The sequence below is a fragment of the Eptatretus burgeri genome, chromosome 3 (assembly GCF_056783735.1).
Source record: "Eptatretus burgeri isolate ZD-2024b chromosome 3, Ebu_testis_v1, whole genome shotgun sequence".
Taxonomy (NCBI): domain Eukaryota; kingdom Metazoa; phylum Chordata; class Myxini; order Myxiniformes; family Myxinidae; genus Eptatretus; species Eptatretus burgeri.
In genome coordinates this window covers 111,125,176-111,140,717 of record NC_140963.1, presented here as the reverse complement: position 1 = coordinate 111,140,717, position 15,542 = coordinate 111,125,176, and the positions used below count along the sequence as shown (strand labels likewise).

Here is a 15,542-nt window from a genome sequence, read left to right as displayed (position 1 = left end):
GAGTTTTGGAATAAAATTTTCTGTGAAGTCAGTCCCGTTACTTTTTACACGGACCTCGTACATTTACATAACATAAATATATATGAAATATATGTAAATATATTCCCTTCAGGATTCTTCGTTTTATACACCGCCTATCATGCTCGAGCCTCGTTGTGGACGAAAAGGGAGAAATAAAGAAAATAGCGGGAATATGAAACAAATAATAACAACAAATCGTTTTGCAATAACTCGGCACGACAAACGTGACACCGAAACACACACCTGTGAGCAACTGAAAGACACACCTGTGAGTTATTGAAAACAAAATCCAAAATAAAATATACAAGAAAATTGGTTTTCTCACAAACGTGTTATCCGCTAAAACCAGAAAAATAAATCTTTATTTCAAAATGAATAAATAACGATGATGAAGATTTGGAATCTGCAACCATGAGGTGAATAAACTTCTCATCGCCGAAGATCGAGGAAGGCTTCAGTACACAATGCGTCACGTGATCGCAATGGAACGCCCGTTACGCGTCACACGTCACACGTCACAATGATCATCGTTCAAACAATGAACAATCATTTTGATGTTGATCTCTCGTTGTGAAGGTCGTTTTTCTGGAGCTCCCGAGTTTTTCACTCCAGAGATTTTCTCCAGATTTATTTATCCAACACGATGTGGGGATGTCGAAAGACAACACAACGAAGGTTCGTTCTTCACACAGGATATTCACAACATTAATTTAACTCACAGAGAACCCACCAGTCCGTGCATGAAGAAAAAACATTCCTTGTGCTTATAATCCAAAACACCTCACTGTGCAGGAAAACGTGTGGACAGGAATATTGGATTGTAAACGGTGGAGACTTGTAATACCCTCACTGTGCAGAGACTTGTAATACCCTCCCCCACCTGGAGGGGGCGATACATGATACACATTTACATGGAGAATTTGAATCATCATCATCATCATCATCATCATCATCATCATCATCATCATCATCATCATCATCCTCCTCCTCCATCTATATTTATATATATATATATATATATATATATATATATATATATATATATATACATGTTATGTATATATGTGTGTGTGTGTGTGTGTGTGTGTGTGTGTGTGTGTGTGTGTGTGTGTGTGTGTGTGTGTGTGTGTGTGTGTGTGTGTGTGTGTGTGTGTGTGTGGTGTTTGTAAGATTCCTCGTCTTTCTCAATGGAAGACTGCACGGAGCAATCTTTCTTCGCCAGTTCACACCATTATGTATGATGGAAACCACACCGATCTTGTCACGTTCTCTCTCTCTTCATCTCTTCATCTCTCCCTCTATCCCTCTATATCTCTACATATCAATATCTCTCTCTCTCTCTCTCTCTCTCTCTCTCTCTCTCTCTCTCTCTCTCTCTCTCTCTCTCTCTCTCTCTCTCTCTCTCTCTCTCTCTCTCTCTCTCTCTCTCTCTCTCTCTCTCTCTCTCTCTCTCTCTCTCTCTCTCTCTCTCTCTCTCTCTCTCTCTCTCTCTCTCTCTCTCTCTCTCTCTCTCTCTCTCTCTCTCTCTCTCTCTCTCTCTCTCTCTCTCTCTCTCTCTCTCTCTCTCTCTCTCTCTCTCTCTCTCTCTCTCTCTCCATCTCTCTCCTCCATCTCTCTCCTCCATCTCTCTCCTCCATCTCTCTCCTCCATCTCTCTCCTCCATCTCTCTCCTCCATCTCTCTCCTCCATCTCTCTCTCTCTCCCTCTCCCTCTCCCTCTCCCTCTCCCTCTCCCTCTCCCTCTCCCTCTCTCTCCCCCTCTCTCTCCATGCACGGTCACATTTTCAGTTCCAAACTCGGGATTGGAAATACAACTTTGTGTGGGGAGTAACATCGGCTCTGTGTCTGCAGCTTCACGCAAGAGTGTGTGTGTGTGTGTGTGTGTGTGTGTGTGTGTGTGTGTGTGTGTGTGTGTGTGTGTGTGTGTGTGTGTGTGTGTGTGTGTGTGTGTGTGTGTGTGTGTGTGTGTGGGACGAGAGGGTGGGGTGGGGTAAGGGGACAGGTGTGTGTGTGGGACGAGGGGTGGGGTGGGGAAGGGGACAGGTGTGTGTAAATTATTTTTGTAAATGTGTTGTGCCACCTCGTGGTGGCAAAGATAATCACCATTTCCGTTTTTACCTGGGCAACACTGAGATTAAAGCACTCTCTACTCACTGGTAAATTTGTCCTTCTCTTCTCCACCCCCCACCCCCACCCCCCCCCCCACAAAAAACACAACCAGAGGAGCCTGTCAAAGTCTGTCATCACACGTGAGAAATTCCTTGTGGGAAGGGACATCAGGACGAACAGGGGGACACAGTGGGGGGGGGGATATGAGGATGTGGTGCTTGTGTGGGGGAGGGGTGAAGGCACTGTAAATTTTGCAAAGGGGAGGACTAAATGGTCCTTTGGCGAGGCTGTGCTCGGACATACATGAATCACAAACACTCGCTCCATTATGCACTTTATTTACATAATTTTTTTTGCATTCTCCATGTGGTAAATGGTGGTATTTTTACATTCTCCATGTGGTAAATGATGGTGTTTTTACATTCTCCATGTGGTAAATGATGGTCTTTTTACATTCTCCATGTGGTAATGATGGTATTTTTACATTCTCCATGTGGTAAATGGTGGTATTTTTACATTCTCCATCTGGTATTGATGGTATTTTTACATTCTCCATGTGGTAATGATGGTATTTTTACATTCTCCATGTGGTAATGATGGTATTTTTACATTCTCCATGTGGTAATGATGGTATTTTTACATTCTCCGTGTGGTAAATGATGGTATTTGTACATTCTCCATGTGGTAATGATGGTATTTTTACATTCTCCATGTGGTAATGATGGTATTTTTACATTCTCCGTGTGGTAAATGTTGGTATTTTTACATTCTCCATGTGGTGAATGATGGTATTTTTACATTCTACATGTGGTAAATGATGGTCTTTTTACATTCTCCATGTGGTAATGATGGTATTTTTACATTCTCCGTGTGGTAAATGATGGTATTTTTACATTCTCCATGTGGTAATGATGGTATTTTTACATTCTCCATGTGGTAAATGATGGTATTTTTACATTCTCCATGTGGTAAATGATGGTATTTTTACATTCTCCATGTGGTAAATGATGGTATTTTTACATTCTCCATGTGGTAAATGGTGGTATTTTTACATTCTCCATGTGGTAAATGATGGTACTGTATTTTTACATTCTCCATGTGGTAAATGTGGTAAATGATGGTATTTTTACATTCTCCATGTGGTAAATGATGGTATTTTTACATTCTCCATGTGGTAAATGATGATATTTTTACATTCTCCATGTGGTAAATGGTGGTATTTTTCCATTCTCCATGTGGTAAATGGTGGTATTTTTACATTCTCCATGTGGTAAATGATGGTACTCTATTTTTACATTCTCCATGTGGTAAATGTTGGTATTTTTACATTCTCCATGTGGTAAATGATGGTATTTTTACATTCTCCATGTGGTAAATGATGGTATTTTTACATTCTCCATGTGGTAAATGATGGTATTTTTACATTCTCCATGTGGTAAATGATGGTATTTTTTACATTCTCCATGTGGTAAATGATGGTATTTGTACATTCTCCATGTGGTAAATGATGGTATTTTTACATTCTCCAAGTGGTAAATGATGGTGTTTTTACATTCTCCATGTGGTAAATGATGGTATTTTTACATTCTCCATGTGGTAAATGATGGTATTTTTACATTCTCCATGTGGTAAATGATGGTATTTTTACATTCTCCATGTGGTAAATGATGGTGTTTTTACATTCTCCATGTGGTAAATGATGGTATTTTTACATTCTCCATGTGGTAAATGTTGGTATTTTTACATTCTCTATGTGGTAAATGATGGTATTTTTACATCCTCCATGTGGTAAATGATGGTATTTTTACATTCTCCATGTGGTAAATGATGGTGTTTTTACATTCTCCGTGTGGTAAATGGTGGTATTTTTCCATTCTCCGTGTGGTAAATGTTGGTATTTTTACATTCTCCATGTGGTAAATGTTGGTATTTTTACATTCTCCATGTGGTAAATGATGGTATTTTTACATTCTCCATCTGGTAAATGATGGTATTTTTACATTCTCCGTGTTGTAAATGTTGTTATTTTTACATTCTCCATGTGGTAAATGTTGGTATTTTTACATTCTCCATGTGGTAAATGTTGGTATTTTTACATTCTCCATGTGGTAAATGATGGTATTTTTACATTCTCCATGTGGTAAATGATGGTATTTTTACATTCTCCATGTGGTAAATGATGGTATTTTTACATTCTCCATGTGGTAAATGTTGGTATTTTTACATTCTCCGTGTGGTAAATGTTGGTATTTTTACATTCTCCATGTGGTAAATGATGGTATTTTTACATTCTCCGTGTGGTAAATGATGGTGTTTTTGCATTTTTAATATCCTTTCTAACATTCTATTTTTGCATTTTTTACATTTGTTGTAAATTCATTGGATTTAAGAGTTTTTTGATTTAAGAAGAGTGTTCTTTTTCAGGGAATCAACAATGAATCGCTCTCTTGGTTTTCAAGACATGAGTGTGACTTGCTCTCCCGATTCACAAGACGTACGTGTGATTTGCTCTCCCGATTCACAAGATGTTCGTGTGAACCAGTCATCACCATCCACAACACCGAAGAAAACCACCCTTTGGAAGCGTCTGAAGTAAATCATTTCATTTCCCTCTTTTCCACTTTTATGACCAGTTTTTGGGTACACTGTCACTCCCTTAGAAAATGTGCAGTAAATTGACTTTTCAATCTCTTTAAACTTAGGCACAAGTGCAGCAGACGTGAGAAGAAGGGGGAGGCTTATCTCAATGAGGAACACACCGTGTAAGTAAGAGAAAATATCCATTCGGAAAGTCGTGGCATGAAACGTACATCCAATAGCAATGGTATTCCTTTAAGTAATTTGACGTGAACACTGTCGTATCTTGATCACATTTAGCTTTCTATTTTCTGTTTCATAGATTAGAGATTTCAGTGCTGGGCGGTTGCTTTGAGATGGTTGCACCGAGTTGTTTTGCCTGGGTTCATCCAGAATCTTGACCCAGATGTTTTTGGTCATCCTGGTGTTTTTCATGAAGCGTATCGATGTGTGTGTCATCCCATCAAAGGATGTGAAGCTGGAGGATAATCGAGTAGCAATGGGGGTGTTTTCGGTTTGGGGTTCGTGAATGACTTCGGCCACTGGTTCCTTCCGGCAAACCTCATAAGGAAGTTGTGGTTGTTGGGATCGTTACAGGAGAAGAGAAACTTCAGGGTTTTCAAAATATTTCTCAGAAAGAAGGGCAAATGGCAAGTATCGGGACGTTGTTGATCAGAGGAGGGATGCGATAAATGGAATACCACATCAACTAGACGTTTCAAAACATTCGTCTTCGTTTGCAATGATTTGATCCATCATGAAGCATGGCAGCAACTGCTTTGCATGTCACAATATTATGTCAGAATAATACTTCATCACCAATGCAATCAACATTTGCAAGTTATTTTGATGAAATCATTAATCATATCAGTCTGTGCTGAACGAACACCATATCCATTCATTTAATCAGTTTATAACCCACTGAACGAAGCGCGAACCGAGGTTAAGCACTTGGTTCACTCTGTCTGCAGGCGTCACTCTGTGACAAAGGGATTAGTTGATTTCAATTTAATTTTACATTTTGAACACTGCAGAACACGAATCAGAAAACTTTCTTGCAGTATCGCGGTACTTTACCTCTGAATGTGGAAAATTGTAGGGAATGTCATCCTGAGCACGCATCTGCACTTCTTCTTCTTCAATCATATTTTTTTTTTTTTTTTTTTTTTTTTTTTTTGTATACCTTGGTCGAGGCTCGTATGAGAGCTAACACACAACTCACAGCAAGGAGGCATGAGACAAGAGGGGTGGGAGTGGGAGGGACAAAACATTGGGGAACAGACACAGGTGAACTGTGGAAGGGAGAGGGATGGGGATGGGACGGGGAACATGGCGAGGAGAAGATGGACATTACAGGGACTTTCAGGAAGGAAAGCAGGAGAATTGAAGGAAGTGGGCTTGGGTGGATTATCGGGGGTAGAAAAGATCGAGGATTTGGATGGGGGAAGATAAGAGGTGGTGGTGAACAGCTGTTTTGAAAGCCTGGAGGGAAGAATGGGAAAGAATAGAGTGAGGAAGTTTATTCCAAAGGCGGGAAAAAAGAGGAATGAAAGAGTGAAGATGAGCAGTGATTCGTGATTTTGGTAGTTTTACCAGAAGGGGGTTGTTGGCGGACCTTGAGCGCCCTGTGGAAATGTGGTTGGGACAAATCGCAGAGAGAGCAGGGGGGCAAGGCTGGAGAGGAGTCGGTAGAAGACAGAAAGACCACCGACCAACCTGCGGTGATTGAGTGAGAGGCCCAAAGACTCAGCTTCATTGCGGGAGATGCCAATGATCTTAAAAGCTCTGGTTTCGACAGCGTGAAGTCGAGAAAGGTGGGAGGCAGGAGCACCAGCCCAGAGGGGAGAGCAGTACTCCATCAGGCTACGGACAAAAGCTTTGTAAGTAGTCAGGAGCTCAAGAGGGCCGAGGAAGGACTTTGCACGACGGAGGATTCCCAGTCGGCGACTGGCTTTTGAGGCAAGGTTGGAAATGTGACTTTCCCAGGAAAGGTCATGGCAGATAGTGAGACCCAGAAGCTTGAAAGAAAAGACTTCTTCCAGAGGATTGTTGAGAAAGTGGATGGGGGTTTTGTAAACGGTCCTTTCGAAGAGACATAGTGAGAGTGTGAGATTTGTGTGGATTGAAAGACATGTTCCACGTGTTGGACCAGTTTGTGATTTTATCCAGATCTGCAGTGAGCGAAGAAGCTGCTGCTTGCCGGTCTGAGGGATGACAGATGGTACGGCAGAGGGTGGAGTCATCGGCAAAGAGAAATAGAGGATTTTCCAGAGAGTCCGAGAGATCATTGATGAAAACCAGAAAAAGAACAGGGCCCAGAACGCTACCTTGAGGAACTCCAGCCTGCACAGGAAGAGGGGATGAAAGAACTCCATTTAGGGCCACACGTTGACTGCGACAGGAGAGGAAGTCTGCGAGCCATGAGTGGAGATGGCCTTGAATACCATGGGAAGAGAGTTTGGTGAGTAGGGCAGGGTGCCAGACTGTGTCAAAAGCACGTGATATGTCCAGGGATACGGCTCGGATTTCCTGTCTGGCATTGAGGACCTCCATCCATTGATGGGAGAGCAGTAGCAGCATATCCAGGGTAGAGTGACCTGGTCTGAAACCAAATTGATGATTGGAAATCAAGCCATTGGAGAAGAGGAAGGATTTCATGTCTGAAGCAATGATGGATTCCATAACCTTGCTGATGATTGGGAGAAGGCTGATTGGTCTGTAGTTACAGGGATCTGTTTTTGCACCTTTTTATGCAGGGCAGTGATGTTAGCAGATTTCCAAGCAGATGGCAGATGACCTTGGGAAAATGAGAGGGTGAATAGAACAGAGAGAGGGTGAGCAAGAGCAGAAGAGCAGGCTTTGAGGACACGTGGGCTGATGCCGTCTGGACCGGTTGCAGAATCTGACTCGAGGTTTGAAAGCAAGCTCTCCACCTTGTCAGGAGAAAAGGATACAGAGTCCAGGGACAGTTGGGTGCGACTGGGTAAAGTGGGTAGAGATAGTGATGGGTTTGGGACACAAGATTTAGCTGCAAACACCGAGTTTAGACATTCAGCTTTATCACGTGTGGAATCAGCAGTGCGGCCATTTGAGGTAAGGGAGGGGATGGAGGGGGAACATACACCAGAAACAGATTTGATTAAACGCCACCAGGATTTTGAGGAGGGAGAGAGGTTTGAGAGTTCAGACTTGAGATGAGAAAGATGTTGTTTTCTGGCTCTCCTGAGGGTAGATACACACTTGTTCCGAGCTTTGTGGAAAGAACTGAGATTGCCCTCAGTTGGGTTTGCTTTCCATGAGGCAAAGGCAAGTTGTTTCAGGACAACTGCCTCACCACAAGCTTCAGTAAACCAAGGGCGGGAGGAAGGGTAAGACAACTGAACACGAGAGGGGATAAATCTGTGCATGAGGGAGAGCAAGTTTCTTTGAAAGAATTCCCAGGATGAGTTGATGTTTGAGAAAGTAGTGATAGGAGACCAGTCTGTAAGTTTGATGGCTGCTCGGAGACCCTGCCAGTCGGCTTGAGTGAAATGCCAGACTCGACGGCGGTGAGGTGGTTCTCTGATGACAGCCAGAGAGATGTCCACTTTAACAAGGACGTGGTCAGAAGAACCAATTGGAGCGAAGGAAGAGCAGCAGATATTGTCAGGGAAATTTGTCAAAATCAGATCCAGAAGAGATGGAGTACCATTGGTTGAGATCCGGGTCGGGAAGTTGACCGATTGAGTCAGTCCCAATGAGTCACAGAAAGCTTTTGCTGATGTCCCATGGCAGGTGAGAGAGGTACCCACACCTAGCCAACTGGCGTGATGACAATTGAAGTCGCCACATAAGAGGAAGAGAGAGTTTGGATGAGAAGATAGAAGATGGTCCATGTTTTCGGAGAGTGAGGTGTAGATGGAGTCATCACTGTTCGGTGGACGGTACAGCACACATATAAACATGAGGTGGGAGTGGAGGGGAAGCCGAAGCCAGAGGTATTCCTGGGGGTGTGGGGGAGTGAGAGCAGTGCAGGGAGAGTGAGGAATAGAGTCTTTGATGAAGAGAGCAACACCTCCACCAGGACGAGGCTCAGGTCTGTCATACCGTAAGAGGGAGTAACCAGGGAGAGATACTTGGGAGTCAGACATGTCTTGGGAGAGGAAAGTTTCTGTTAGGCAGATAATGTCTGGTTTGTCAGTGGCAACCTGCATGGAAAGATCTGAAAGGTTTGAGCGAAGGCCCCGGATATTTGAGGTCCACACTTTTAATGAAGAGGTAGGGGAGGAGGCTTTGGGTGCAGGAGGTGGAGGGGCGGGGGAGGGTAGGACGAGGGACGAGGGGGGAGGTAAGGAGGGTTGCTGAAGGAGTGTGGGGTATTGCAGAATAGAGAGGGGAGGGGGCCGAATGAGGAGGAGAAAAGGCTCTGTGGTGCTGGGAGAGAGGGGGGACAAGAGACAAGGAAGATGGCAGTTGAGGTTTGAGGAGGTGGAGTGAAGAGATGGAGGTGAGAGGGCAGTGGAGGGAGGCAGGTTGGTGGATGAGAGGGGGGCAACTTAGAGAAGGAAGAGTGAGCGGGATGAAAGGTGGGAGAAAGGTGAGGGGGGAATTTTTGAAAGAGGTGAGAGGGAGGCTTGGAGCCAGAAGAGTGGGATGGTTGCTTTGAGAGTGAGAGTGAGGGGTGAGGGGGGTGACTTGGCACTGAAGTTGGAAAAAAGAATGGTTGATGGAAAGCGAGCATCCATGGCAAACTGTGGTTTTTAAAAGTTTTAGGTCAGAGATGCGATTTAACACAATTCTTGATGGATGCAATGAAGGCGAATTCAGAGCATGGAGAGAAGAAGCGCTGTAATAGTTGGATTTTTTAGGCAAGGAATGAAGGAGAGGTCGAAATGAGAGCAGTCTGTTAAAATAGCAGAAGAGAAGTGCATTGTGAAACAGTAAAGAGTACCACATGTGTGAGAGAGGAAGATGAAGCATTATAAGATCGTTTTTGTTGTTAATATTAATGTATGAGAGAGTTCAACAGATTAGGTCATGGAAGTGTAAAAAAAAAAGAAATCGAGGAAGACGAGGAGGAAGTTAAGAGGAAGAAGAAGTAGCAGAATCGGGAGAAGGTGAGCGTGTTGTTGTTGTTGTTGTTGGGTATATATTTTTTTTTTTTGTTTTTTTTTTTTGAGATAAGAAAGAGATTAGTTGGGAGAATGGGGGATGTTTGGAAAGTGGGGAGGATGAAAATTGAAGGTAATGGGGAGGATAGAAATTGAAGGAATGGGGAGAAAAAAACAAACAAAGAAACAAAAAAAAACGATCGAACACCGAGTGGAACCGGTAGGCCTCAAACCTAGGACTAGGCCTCAAACACCAAGTAAGAACGTCGACATAAATACTCACAGAATAGCACGATTTTTGAAACAAAACCGAACAAGGAACACACATTAACATGTAGGTGAGAAAATTAAACAGTTAAAGCGGGACAAATAACAACCGGAACTTAACTTTGAGAATGTCAGCAGGGAGCCCCGAAGGAGACCTCTTGCCGCTCAAAACCGGAACCGGATATGTAGCAGAAGTCTGCAGGGCAGCATCATTGGCTGAGGGCATGGCTTTGGTACTTGTTGCAATGTCCTCTGCTGGTTACGGCAGTTGTTTGGAATTTGTCCACGGTGCTGGCGACAGCTCGCCCACTCTTGGTGAAGGACACCATGGCTCATTATCGTCCACCAAGGAATGCCAACAGATGGGACACCCGCTCAACGTCCATCTGAGGGACGGCACACACATTGATGAATCGCCCTGCCTGTGATAAGTCGGGATGAGAGTTTATAGCTGGGTTGTGATGCAAACCCAGGCTAAACAGTTTAGATGTGACTGTGCATTCGTCAAGAATGTTACTTCACAAAGAGATGTTCCCACAATGGAAGAGCACATAGACGTCGTAACCAGTACAAATCCGTATTTAAATACTGACGACAGTATCGATATGCAGGACTGTACAAGCTTGTGTGACTCGGCAATTAAAACTGACTGAAGAATCTGACCTGGAGGAAACAAACAGGAAGTCAGGTGGAAACGGTGGAGAAGCTCACCAGTCAAGGTCCTACCTCCTCTGAACAAATAAGACTCTTCTTTCAAAATACATACAGGAAACACAATATAAACCTGATGGAATACTTTCCAGATCTTCCGTCCTTCCCCGAGTGTGCTCAGGCGATCGTACGTAAGCCTGACTTATTCGGTTTCCACGAGGCACACTGTCACCGCTTCCAAAAATTAATCGCCAAGGCGAAAAGGAATTCTAATCAACTATCCCACTTTTAATCTTATTCTTAGAAGCTATTATTTTCCTCATGGCCAGTTTCAAGAGTGGAACAATAAATGTTAATGGTGGTGGGAGTCCACTCCACAAGATCCAAATTAAACGGCTGGTTGAGGTCAATGGTCTTAACATAGCTTTGTTACAAGAGACCCATGCTGTCCGATATGTTCAAACTCAGTGGCAACTATTTATGGACAAGGAATGTTTCTTTTGTAACAACTCCTCGTCGAAGGCAGGCGTCATATTTGTCTTAGGGAAACATTTTCACCCATCCTGCCTTAAATTTACAAGTATTATTGATGGACACCTTGCTTCTGTGACCTTCTCTATCAATCAGGTCAAGTTTACAATTCTCAATGTGTCTGCTCCAAGCAACAATGACGAGCGGATCTCCTTTTTTGCCAAATTGAGGAAATTCCTGCAAACACTGGATTTGCAGACATGTCTAATTATTGGTGGAGATTTTAACCATACTGTTAATTGTTCATGTGAACGAAATGAGCCGGAACCCCAACCATGTACTGCAAAGGTTTTTGCAAACATCATTGCGAAATATAATCTCCATGATATTTGGCACGTCCAGCACCCTTCTGATCTGTCTACACATGGTGTCGTTGTTTAAACAACCACATCTCACTTGCGAGGCTTGATCGCATCGATGTAAATTCTCATTTATTACATGGAGGGTATCAATCAAATATCGTGCCTTCCGGTTTCTCCGACCATTCCCGAGCTCGAGTCTTTATTCAACTCTCTAAACCAGTGGTTCTCTACCTTTTTTTGCCCCATGCAGCCTTTTCACCATATGTCAGAATGTCATTCCCCCCTTTCCAATATTGTCTGACTCAAAAGGTGCATTCCAAATAATATGCATATAATATTGTTGCGTATTCGTGCCTGCCGGCGTGCGGACGGCCACGTAACTCGAATCGCGGCACGTCGCCCACCGGACGGACAATCCAGTCGTGACCCTCTCGGACTAACGCCGGGAACCAGTCACGGGTGGACCTTTCGGTCTCACCGCGATCGTGCCAATCGGCCCCCGCGTGGGATAGGGTTGCTCGCCAAATTCGACCTACCTAAGTACCCACACGGAGGGTAGACCGGGCGATCGCACCTCGCCGCAGGTCGACTTCGGACACGGGACACTTAAGCGACCCGTTCCGTACTATCGGGATAACCGAGCGGTGTTATTCGTCGGCCTCGACGGTTCGATTAATTATCGGGCGTCTTAGCCCATGACCAACCCTTTACGTGAAGCAAGATGGGGATTCAATGAAAGAAATGACGAAGCGAAGCGGGAAAACAGTTCAACAATAAGCACATTTATTTCGCGATGAACGGAAAGCACACATATACAATTCCACCAAAAGCACATGTAAAAGAAGAAGACAATGCAATATTACACAAAAAGCAAATGCAACAATGCAGATCTAACCGACTACCGGGCACACGGCAACACTTATACAATTTTACTTCACAGACGGCGCCGACAACACATATTCCCAAAGCAAAAGAAAAGAGAACCACCCTCCAGGATGAGGGGGGTAGGCGGGCCTGGGGCCGAGACTGTGTCGGGCCTACCCGTCTGATGATGAGACGCGGAGCGGCGGTGGTGCCTCAACTCCGCGGGCCTCGCGGACAGTGTCTGGTAGGGGGTGGGAAGGGGGCCCCTTTGTCGCACTATCTCAGCGCGGGGGGAAACAGGAGGGGGTTGCTGATGCTCGGGGAAAGGAGTATATAACCCTGTCTCGGGTCCCGCTGCGAGCGTCTCCTCCTCCACCTCGGTCGCGTTGCTGGCCTCTCCCTGTGCCGCTCCCGGCACCGACACGAGCACCCCCTCGTCCGCCTTCGCCGCCGTCACCTCTCCACAGCTCCGTCCTCTTCACTCCGACTAGTACCACTTCTTTCCAGCTCCACCGACGACTCTCTTGAATTCCGCACACTCAACTCAACTTCCAACTCAACTCTTACTCAACTTCCAACTGAACTCTTACTCAACTTCCAACTGAACTCTTCCTCAACTTCCAACTGAACTGAACTCGACTGACGAACGCAGTCGTTTTTATAAGCCCCGTGGCTTCGCTCTTTCACCCTTGACCCTTTGCCTCCGACCCTTCACCTGGCTCCCCATTGGCCCGAGGAAAAGTGGGCGTGAATGCTTTTTGATCCATGAATTTGCATATAGCGACCGCCCTCCAACGCCCTGGAGGCGGGGCCAAATCGCCCCTCGCTCACCGATTGGACGGAACAAAAGTGGGCGTGAGTCGCTTTTGATCCGTTTTTCTGTGGAAAGTCCGTGATGTTTTTGAACACGCTGCTCGGTGCGCGCCCCGCACGAGTCCAGCATCGATGCCCACGAGTGGCGCGAGATGACGGTGATGCGATGGTGGCGAGTTGTGACGGTAAAGGTCGTGGCGGTTGTGGTGAAGCGGCGTTGTGGTTGGTGGTTGTTGTTGTGAAGCGGCATTGTGGTTGGTGGTTGTTGTTGTGATGGCTGTTGAGACGTGGTTGGTGGTGGTAATAATGGCGGCTGGTCCAAAATAAAGATAGTAAAAGAAAAACGGCTATCCTGAAGAGTCGCAGCCCGCATGAATGACATTTATTCCCTCTAGACAACGGGTTTGGGCCTAACTACACATATACTTACCGAGATATCTCACCTAAGGGACCTGAATGGTGGTTTGTGAATTTCGTCAACCACAACAATATTGAAAATCTTTTATTTTTCCTTTACAGTATTAGGACATATACATTTACGTGGATTATTTTTATAGGAGAATTTTTCTAATCTAACAGCAATCGAAAATGTTGATGGATTTTAAAACTTGAATAAAAGTAGTGTTTTTTAATATTCATAACGAATTACTTAACAGACTAAAGTTACTGAAGCATATTTCAATAAACAAAAAGTTCAATAGAATGCCAGGGTATTGTAATTCTTTTTATTCTGATGAAGATTACAGTCAATGAGAAACCTGTGGTTGTTTTTTCTTCACCAATTCTTGGATACGCGGAGGTGTGCTTTAAAGGGCACAACACAGGTCATTTTCAACCTCCAATCCACTTTGTTGCTTCATTTTCATTGGCAACAGAGTTGAAAAGCCTGACTCACAAAGATATGTCGAAACAAATAGAAGCATTGCATGGATAGCTTTTTCTGACACTTTTGGGTAGGAATCGCACATCAAGGGCCAAAATTATGGGATTGATTTCTCATTGAACATATCTCTTGATCCTGAATCAGTCTTCACCTCCAGAAATTCATCTTGACAATGATCAGGAACTTTTTCAACTGACAATTTAAATGGATTTCACACTAAGTCCAACTCCTTATCACTGAGTTCAGGAAAATATCGGCTGAATTCATTTTCCAATGCTGTCAAATGTTGCAAAATTTCATTTTTTGCAAATTCTGGAAGCACTTGGTCTTCACCACCAGCAACAAGAATTGATGACAGTTTCTCAAACATTGCAACATTTTTGATCTTGACCTTTCTCTTCCAATTTTCCAGATTGCTCATGAAAGCTTCCAAGGAATCCATGTATTTTATGATGTTTGTATTCCTTCCTTGCATCTGAAGATTCAGTTTATTCAGCTGCTCAAAAATGTCAACCAAATAGGCAAGATGCATGATCCATTCCTCATCATCCAGCCAGACAAAAAATTGCATCTTACCCTGAACTTCAAAAAATAATTTCAGCTCATCTCGAAGCTCAAATACTCACTCAGTTACATTTCCTTTTGAAAGCCACTGAACATTTGTGTGGAAAAGAAGCAAATGATGGCCTGCATCCATGTCAATACATAAATGTTTGAAAAGTCATGAGTTGAGAGCTCCTCCTTTGACAAAATGCACAATTTGAATTGTTTGATCCAAAACCTTCCCGAGTGGAGCTGGAAGTGTTTTTGAGGCCAGTGTCTGACGTTGGATCAGACAATGAATGCCTTTCACTTTTGGAGCTCGCTTTTTCACACAAACTTGAAATCCGGATTTTGTCGCCAACATAGCTGGTGCTCCATCTGTACAGCACCCACAGACATTATCCCACAAAAGATTTTCTGATTCAAAGAAAGATGAAACCTTATCCAAAATATCTGAGGCCTTGGGAGTTGCTTCAAGAGGAGAACAAAAGAGGAACTCATCTTTAATGAACCTGAGTGAACATATCTTGCAAACACCAACAACTGGGAACACGATGCCACATCAATCGATTCATAAAGTTGAATTGAAAATCATCCAAATGCTGCAGACTTGATCTCCTGCACAACTTGATCCTTCATGTCAATGGCCACGTTGCTGATCCTCCTTTGAACAGTATTGTTTGATCGTGAAACTGCTGCAATTTTTTTTTCTCCAAACCATTTCCCAACACAATTTCCACCATTTTGAGAGCACAAGGTTTGATCAAAGTTTCCCCAATTGTATGTGGTTTTTTTCTGCTTTGCTGTCTCCATTGCGACGACATGAGAAGCTTCAATAACGTTTTGGTTCATTTGTTGGAATGCCCCTGTTGAATCCAGCTTCATCTTTTCG

General features: G+C 43.9%; 1 long non-coding RNA gene across 1 annotated transcript; it reads left to right on the top strand.

The window, feature by feature from the left end:
- Positions 1-263: 263 nt before the first annotated feature.
- On the top strand, positions 264-5,800 carry LOC147030725 (uncharacterized). The gene is made up of 3 exons (XR_015055808.1): positions 264-696; positions 4,554-4,721; positions 4,832-5,800. It is a non-coding gene; the product is annotated as an uncharacterized LOC147030725 (long non-coding RNA).
- The last annotated feature ends 9,742 nt before the right edge of the window (positions 5,801-15,542 follow it).